The 8,819-nt window shown below is 40.6% G+C and overlaps 1 pseudogene; it reads left to right on the top strand.

The window, feature by feature from the left end:
- The first annotated feature begins 979 nt into the window (after nucleotides 1-979).
- On the top strand, nucleotides 980-1,576 carry LOC147998181 (ras-related protein Rab-7a pseudogene; annotated as a pseudogene).
- Nucleotides 1,577-8,819: the final 7,243 nt, after the last annotated feature.

Raw genomic sequence — 8,819 nt, forward strand, 5'->3', positions numbered from 1 at the left:
AGATCAGTTTTAAAAACTTCCCCTGTATATTAAGAAACTCAATAATCTGAAGATGTGTATATTTCCTTTAATAAGCAATCATTTCCCACCTCTGTGTCTGACCTAAGAGCCCTTGAGACTATCATATAAAACCTTTTGACTCCTGCTAGCAGGCCACTAGGTACAACTAACTCAAAACCAAGAATATCATCCAATAATATATGAAATCTATATCAGAGATTTACCTACTTTGTTGTAATTCAACTACTTAATATTCATACCAGTGCATTGAAAGATGCCTTGGATTATGACCTCATTTTGTTCCTTAACCATAAAAGTTTCATGAGTAACTATAAAAACTTTAGCTTTTTTTTTTTTTTGGTTCTTTTTTTTTCGGAGCTGGGGACCGAACCCAGGGCCTTGCGCTTCCTAGGTAAGCGCTCTACCACTGAGCTAAATCCCCAGCCCCAACTATAAAAACTTTATATATGATAAACAAATATCCTTTCACTCTATTTCTTGTCTTACATTGTTGCCCTATTTCTCTCCTAGATAGGGATATCATGTCTAAAGTTCAGGTTCATTTAAGTCTCATTGATAATCTAGTGATTCTTATAACATTCTTGTCCTTCAGTGCTCTATCCTGTAATGGTCTAGAGTTCACTGGGACCTCAGACAACATCACCCCACAGTCTGTGTATAGACCCATACCTCGTCCAAAAATATCCTTCCTAAATTCTAGAATTCTTCCGTTCCGGAGAACTCATTAACAGTCATTTCTGTCACAATTACTCTTAAGGACCCTAATCAGGTTCTCTGAACTGATAATACTCTTAAATGCAAAGGAATTAAAAGGTTTACTGATGATAAAACCCGATGGGGTGGCATTGGCTATTGTGGTTGGGGCTGGGTAGCTCTGAAGAACCCCCTGAAACCTGAGTTGGACTTCTGTATCTGTTTGCTGTTGTGCCTCCTCCTCAGTGGACCCTACACTTAAAGGATGACATCTAAGAATAAAGTCCTGCTGAAGGGCATCAGCCTGGGAGATTGTGGTTGCTGGAAAGACATGTCTCATGAACTAGCATATGAATAAGTTTAGTAGCCAGTACAAAACCACAATAAGAGCAGGGGGTGATGGTGGATTACAGAATTGTTACCGTGTGGATCTGGGATACAGCTGGTCAAGAATGGTTCCAGTCTCTTGGTGTGGCCTTCTACACAGGTACAGATTGCTGCATTCTGGTGTTTGATATGACTGCCTCCAACACATTCAAAACCCTGGACAGCAAAAGAGACAAATTTCTTATTCAGGCCAGCACCTAGGAGCCAAAGAACTTCCCTTTTGTGTTGGGAAACAAAATTGACCTCAAAGACAAGACATGTGGCCACAAAGAGGGTATGGGCTTGGTGCTACAGAGCAAACAATATTCACTGCTTCAAGACCATTGCCAAAGAGTTCATCAATGTGGAGCAGGCTTTTCAGACAATTGCTCAGAACACCCTTAAGCAGGAAACAGAAGTCGAGCTATACAATGAATTCCCTGAACCCGTCAAGCTAGACAAGAATGACTCAGCCAATGCCTCTGATGAGAGATGAAGTTGTTGAAGGGGTGGTGATCACAGAGCACAGAGTGTTTTATAGACCCAGAACTTGCACCTAGGTCTTCAATGTGTGTCCCTCCTCCTCTAAACAGAACATGATTTTTAGCATCCAGCTGTCAAAAGTAATTCTGCCAAACACAGTTATCTAACACACACACACACACACACACACACACACACACACACACACACACACACACGAGAGAGAGAGAGAGAGAGAGAGAGAGAGAGAGAGAGAGAGAGAATTCCAACTTGTATCTGTGAGGGCTCCAGAGGCTCACCATAAGTTGTATGGCTCATGATGGAAACCCTGGGCACTCTGAAGTGCAGTGGGCATGGAAAGATTCTTCTGTCCACTGGAGAGTGGGAGAACTGTTCACAGTGCATATGTATCTAATTATATTATTTTAAGACAGTTTTGTGGGACTTTTTACCCCTACCCCTCCTTGAAGATTCTGTGGGAAGGCTGGTGCCCACGATCCATTCTGAACAGGCTGTTTTGTATCTGCTAATGCTTGTTACTTTTAACTAATCAGAACTTATTTTTAACAGCATTCATTTATTATGTAATGCTTCTTGTAGCATTCCTAGAAAAGAAATGTATAAATTAGTATAAGGAATTCCTGAACTGTGTGTTTAAGTCCCCTAATGAAGGCATGCAAGATATAGGGTTAAACCCTATCCGGATTACATAGTGTTGGAGACTCAAATTTGGAGGTCCTACTAGTGGCAATATTCTGTAGATACGAAAATTATGTACTACTTTTATCAAAGATTTCAGAGCCAAAAAGCTTTTCGTCTTTCCAGAGGGAAAAACTGAACTAGACAGTTCCCTTCTGTGTCTAAATTTTCCAAAAGTATATTATAATATACTAGCATAAATATTAGTATGTACAATGGATATATTGCTTTTACTACAGAAATTAAAATTCTCATTATCCTCTTTTTAAAATTTTTTTATTAGATATATTTTTTTACTTACATTTCAAATGTTATTCCCCTTCCCGGTTTCCTGTTCATAAACCCCATCCCTCCCCACACCCTCCCCCATACGGGTATTCCCCACATACTTCTCCCTTATTGTTCCCCCATATTCCCCTGCATTGGGGGTCCAACCTTGGCAGGACCAAGGGATTCCCCTTTCACTGGTACCCCAATAAGGCTATTCTCTGCTACATATGCAGTTGGAGCCCAGGGTCAGTCCATGTATAGTCTTTTGGTAGTGGTATAGTCCCTGGAAGCTCTGGTTGGTTGGCGTTGTTTTTATGGGGTTGCAAGCTCCTTCAACTCTTTCAATACTTCCTCTAATTCCCCCCAAGGGGGGACTATTCTCAGTTTCGTGGTTTGCTGTAGCATTGACCTCTGTATTGGACATGTTTGGATATGTCTCTCAGGAGAGATCTATATCCAGTCCCTTTCAGTGTGCATTTTCTTTTAAGCTTCATCAATCTTATCTAGTTTTAGTGGCTGTATATATATATGGGCCACATGTGGGGCAGTCTCTGAATGGCCATTCCTTGAGTCACTGCTCTAAACTTTGCTTCCATATCCACTCCTATGGATATTTTTCCCCTTTTAAGAAGGAGTGAGGGCATCTGAATTTTGGTCATCCTTCTTCTTGAGCTTCCTGTGGTCTGTGGATTGCATCTAGGGTAATTCGAGCATGTAGGCTAATATCCACTTATCAGTGAGTGCATACCAATTGTGTTTTTCTGTGATTGAGTAACCTCACTCAGGATATTTTCTAGTTCACTCCATTTGCCTATGAATTTTATGAAGTCTTTGTTTTTGATAGCTGAGTAGTAATGTACCATATATTTTGAATCCATTCCTCTGTTGAAGGGCATCTGGGTTGTTTCCGGCTGCTGGCTATTATAAATGAGGTTGCTATTAACATAGTGGAGCATGTGTCTTTGTTGTATGCTGGAGCATCTTTTGTGTATATACCCAAGAGAGGTATAGCTGGGTCCTCAGGTAATGTAATGTCAAATTTTCTTTTTTTTTTTATTAACTTGAGTATTTCTTATATACATTTCAAGTGTTATTCCCTTTCCCGGATTCCGGGCAAACATCCCCCTCCCCTCTCCTCTTCTTTATGGGTGTTCCCCTCCCCATCCTCCCCCCATTGCCGCCCTCCCACCAACAATCTAGTTCACTGGGGGTTCAGTCTTAGCTGGACCCAGGGCTTCCCCTTCCACTGGTGCTCTTACTAGGATATTTATTGCTACTTATGAGGTCAGAGTCCAGGGTCAGTCCATGTATAGTCTTTAGGTAGTGGCTTAGTCCCTGGAAGCTCTGGTTGCTTGGCATTGTTGTACCTATGGGGTCTCCAGCCCCTTCAAGCTCTTCCAGTTCTTTCTCTGATTCCTTCAACGGGGGTCCTATTCTCAATTCAGTGGTTTGCTGCTGGCATACGCCTCTGTGTTTGCTGTATTCTGGCTGTGTCTCTCAGGAGAGATCTACATCCGGCTCCTGTCGGTCTGCACTTCTTTGCTTCATCCATGTTGTCTAATTGGATGACTGTATATGCATGGGCCACATGTGGGGCAGGCTCTGAATGGGTGTTCCTTCTATGTCTGTTTTAATCTTTGCCTCTCTATTTCCTGCCAAGGGTATTATTGTTCCCCCCCTTTATTTTTAAATTTTATGAATTTATTAAAAAATGATTTTTTTTGAATTTTTTTTTTATTAACTTGAGTATTTCTTATATACATTTCGAGTGTTATTCCCTTTCCCGGTTTCCGGGCAAACATCCCCCTCCCCCCTCCCCTTCCTTATGGGTGTTCCCCTCCCAACCCTCCCACCATTGCCGCCCTCCCCCCATAGACTAGTTCACTGGGGGTTCAGTCTTAGCAGGACCCAGGGCTTCCCCTTCCACTGGTGCTCTTACTAGGATATTCATTGCTACCTATGGGGTCAGACTCCAGGGTCAGTCCATGTATAGTCTTTAGGTAGTGGCTTAGTCCCTGGAAGCTCTGGTTGCTTGGCATTGTTGTACTTTTGGGGTCTCGAGCCCCTTCAAGCTCTTCCAGTTCTTTCTCTGATTCCTTCAATAGGGGACCTATTCTCAGTTCAGTGGTTTGCTGCTGGCATTCGCCTCTGTATTTGCTGTATTCTGGCTGTGTCTCTCAGGAGCGATCTACATCCGGCTCCTGTCGGTCTGCACTTCTTTGCTTCATCCATCTAGTCCAATTGGGTGGCTGTATATGTATGGGCCAAATGTGGGACAGGCTCTGAATGGGTGTTCCTTCAGTCTCTGTTTTAATCTTTGCCTCTCCCTTCCCTGCCAAGGGTATTCTTTTTCCTCATTTAAAGAAGGAGTGAAGCATTCACATTTTGATCATCCGTCTTGAGTTTCGTTTGTTCTAGGGATCTAGGGTAATTCAAGCATTTGGGCTAATAGCCACTTATCAATGAGTGCATACCATGTATGTCTTTCTGTGATTGGGTTAGTTCACTCAGGATGATATTTTCCAGTTCCAACCATTTGCCTACGAATTTCATAAACTCGTTGTTTTTGATAGCTGAGAAGTATTCCATTGTGTAGATGTACCACATTTTCTGTATCCATTCCTCTGTTGAAGGGCATCTGGGTTCTTTCCATTTTCTGGCTATTATAAATAAGGCTGCGATGAACATAGTGGAGCACGTGTCTCTTTTATATGTTGAGGCATCTTTTGGGTATATGCCCAAGAGAGGTATAGCTGGATCCTCAGGCAGTTCAATGTCCAATTTTCTGAGGAACCTCCAGACTGATTTCCAGAATGGTTTTACCAGTCTGCAATCCCACCAACAATGGAGGAGTGTTCCTCTTTCTCCACAACCTCGCCAGCATCTGCTGTCACCTGAGTTTTTGATCTTAGCCAATCGCACTGGTGTGAGGTGAAATCTCAGGGTTGTTTTGATTTGCATTTCCCTTATGACTAAAGATGTTGAACATTTCTTTAGGTGTTTCTCAGCCATTCGGCATTCCTCAGCTGTGAATTCTTTGTTTAGCTCTGAACCCCATATTTTAATAGGGTTATTTGTTTCCCTGCGGTCTAACTTCTTGAGTTCTTTGTATATTTTGGATATAAGGCCTCTATCTGTTGTAGGGTTGGTAAAGATCTTTTCCCAATCTGTTGGTTGCCGTTTTGTCCTAACCACAGTGTCCTTTGCCTTACAGAAGCTTTGCAGTTTTATGAGATCCCATTTGTCAATTCTTGATCTTAGAGCATAAGCCATTGGTGTTTTGTTCAGGAAATTTTTTCCAGTGCCCATGTGTTCCAGATGCTTCCCTAGTTTTTCTTCTATTAGTTTGAGTGTGTCTGGTTTGATGTGGAGGTCCTTGATCCACTTCGACTTAAGCTTTGTACAGGGTGATAAGCATGGATCGATCTGCATTCTTCTACATGTTGCCCTCCAGTTGAACCAGCACCATTTGCTGAAAATGCTATCTTTTTTCCATTGGATGGTTTTGGCTCCTTTGTCAAAAATCAAGTGACCATAGGTGTGTGGGTTCATTTCTGGGTCTTCAATTCTATTCCATTGGTCTATCTGTCTGTCTCTGTACCAATACCATGCAGTTTTTATCACTATTGCTCTGTAATACTGCTTGAGTTCAGGGATAGTGATTCCCCCTGAAGTCCTTTTATTGTTGAGGATAGCTTTAGCTATCCTGGGTTTTTTGTTATTCCAGATGAATTTGCAAATTGTTCTGTCTAACTCTTTGAAGAATTGGATTGGTATTTTGATGGGGATTGCATTGAATCTGTAGATTGCTTTTGGTAAAATGGCCATTTTTACTATATTAATCCTGCCAATCCATGAGCATGGGAGATCTTTCCATCTTCTGAGGTCTTCTTCAATTTCTTTCTTCAGTGTCTTGAAGTTCTTATTGTACAGATCTTTTACTTGCTTGGTTAAAGTAACACCGAGGTACTTTATATTATTTTGGTCTATTATGAAGGGTGTCGTTTCCCTAATTTCTTTCTCGGCTTGTTTCTCTTTTGTATAGAGGAAGGCAACTGATTTATTTGAGTTAATTTTATACCCAGCCACTTTGCTGAAGTTGTTTATCAGCTTTAGTAGTTCTCTGGTGGAACTTTTGGGATCACTTAAATATACTATCATATCATCTGCAAATAGTGATATTTTGACCTCTTCTTTTCCGATCTGTATCCCTTTGATCTCCTTTTGTTGTCTGATTGCTCTGGCTAGAACTTCAAGAACTATATTGAATAAGTAGGGAGAGAGTGGGCAGCCTTGTCTAGTCCCTGATTTTAGTGGGATTGCTTCAAGTTTCTCTCCATTTAGTTTAATGTTAGCAACTGGTTTGCTGTATATGGCTTTTACTATGTTTAGGTATGGGCCTTGAATTCCTATTCTTTCCAGGACTTTTATCATGAAGGGGTGTTGAATTTTGTCAAATGCTTTCTCAGCATCTAATGAAATGATCATGTGGTTCTGTTCTTTCAGTTTGTTTATATAATGGATCACGTTGATGGTTTTCCGTATATTAAACCATCCCTGCATGCCTGGGATGAAGCCTACTTGATCATGGTGGATGATTGTTTTGATGTGCTCTTGAATTCGGTTTGCCAGAATTTTATTGAGTATTTTTGCGTCGATATTCATAAGGGAAATTGGTCTGAAGTTCTCTTTCTTTGTTGGGTCTTTGTGTGGTTTAGGTATAAGAGTAATTGTAGATTCGTAGAAGGAATTCGGTAGGGCTCCATCTGTTTCAATTTTGTGGAATAGTTTGGATAATATTGGTATGAGGTCTTCTATGAAGGTTTGATAGAATTCTGCACTAAACCCATCTGGACCTGGGCTCTTTTTGGTTGGGAGACCTTTAATGACTGCTTCTATTTCCTTAGGAGTTATGGGGTTGTTTAACTGGTTTATCTGTTCCTGATTTAACTTTGATACCTGGTATCTGTCTAGGAAATTGTCCATTTCCTGAAGATTTTCAAATTTTGTTGAATATAGGTTTTTATAGTAAGATCTGATGATTTTTTGAATTTCCTCTGAATCTGTAGTTATGTCTCCCTTTTCATTTCTGATTTTGTTAATTTGGACGCACTCTCTGTGTCCTCTCGTTAGTCTGGCTAAGGGTTTATCTATCTTGTTGATTTTCTCAAAGAACCAACTTTTGGTCCTGTTGATTCTTTCTATGGTCCTTTTTGTTTCTACTTGGTTGATTTCAGCTCTGAGTTTGATTATTTCCTGCCTTCTACTCCTCCTGGGTGTATTTGCTTCTTTTTGTTCTAGAGCTTTTAGGTGTGCTGTCAAGCTGCTGACATATGCTCTTTCCTGTTTCTTTCTGCAGGCACTCAGCGCTATGAGTTTTCCTCTTAGCACAGCTTTCATTGTGTCCCATAAGTTTGAGTATGTTGTATCTTCATTTTCATTAAATTCTAAAAAGTTTTTAATTTCTTTCTTTATTTCTTCCTTGACCAGGTTATCATTGAGTAGAGCATTGTTCAATTTCCACGTATATGTGGGCATTCTTCCCTTATTGTTATTGAAGACCAGTTTTAGGCCGTGGTGGTCCGATAGCACGCATGGGATTATTTCTATCTTTCTGTACCTGTTGAGGCCCGTTTTTTGACCAATTATATGGTCAATTTTGGAGAAAGTACCATGAGGAGCTGAGAAGAAGGTATATCCTTTTGCTTTGGGATAGAATGTTCTATAAATATCCGTTAAGTCCATTTGGCTCATGACTTCTCTTAGTCTGTCGACATCACTGTTTAATTTCTGTTTCCATGATCTGTCCATTGATGAGAGTGGGGTGTTGAAATCTCCCACTATTATTGTGTGAGGTGCAATGTGTGTTTTGAGCTTTAGTAAGGTTTCTTTTACGTATGTAGGTGCCCTTGTATTTGGGGCATAGATATTTAGGATTGAGAGTTCATCTTGGTGGATTTTTCCTTTGATGAATATGAAGTGTACTTCCTTATCTTTTTTGATGACTTTTAGTTGGAAATTGATTTTATTTGATATTAGAATGGCTACTCCAGCTTGCTTCCTCTGACCATTTGCTTGGAAAGTTGTTTTCCAGCCTTTCACTCTGAGGTAGTGTCTGTCTTTGTCTCTGAGGTGTGTTTCCTGTAGGCAGCAGAATGCAGGGTCCTCGTTGCGTATCCAGTTTGTTAATCTATGTCTTTTTATTGGGGAGTTGAGACCATTGATATTGAGAGATATTAAGGAATAGTGATTATTGTTTCCCTTTATATTCATATTTGGATGTGAGG

Source organism: Rattus norvegicus, chromosome X (assembly GCF_021556685.1).
Source record: "Rattus norvegicus strain SHRSP/BbbUtx chromosome X, alternate assembly SHRSP_T2T, whole genome shotgun sequence".
Taxonomy (NCBI): domain Eukaryota; kingdom Metazoa; phylum Chordata; class Mammalia; order Rodentia; family Muridae; genus Rattus; species Rattus norvegicus.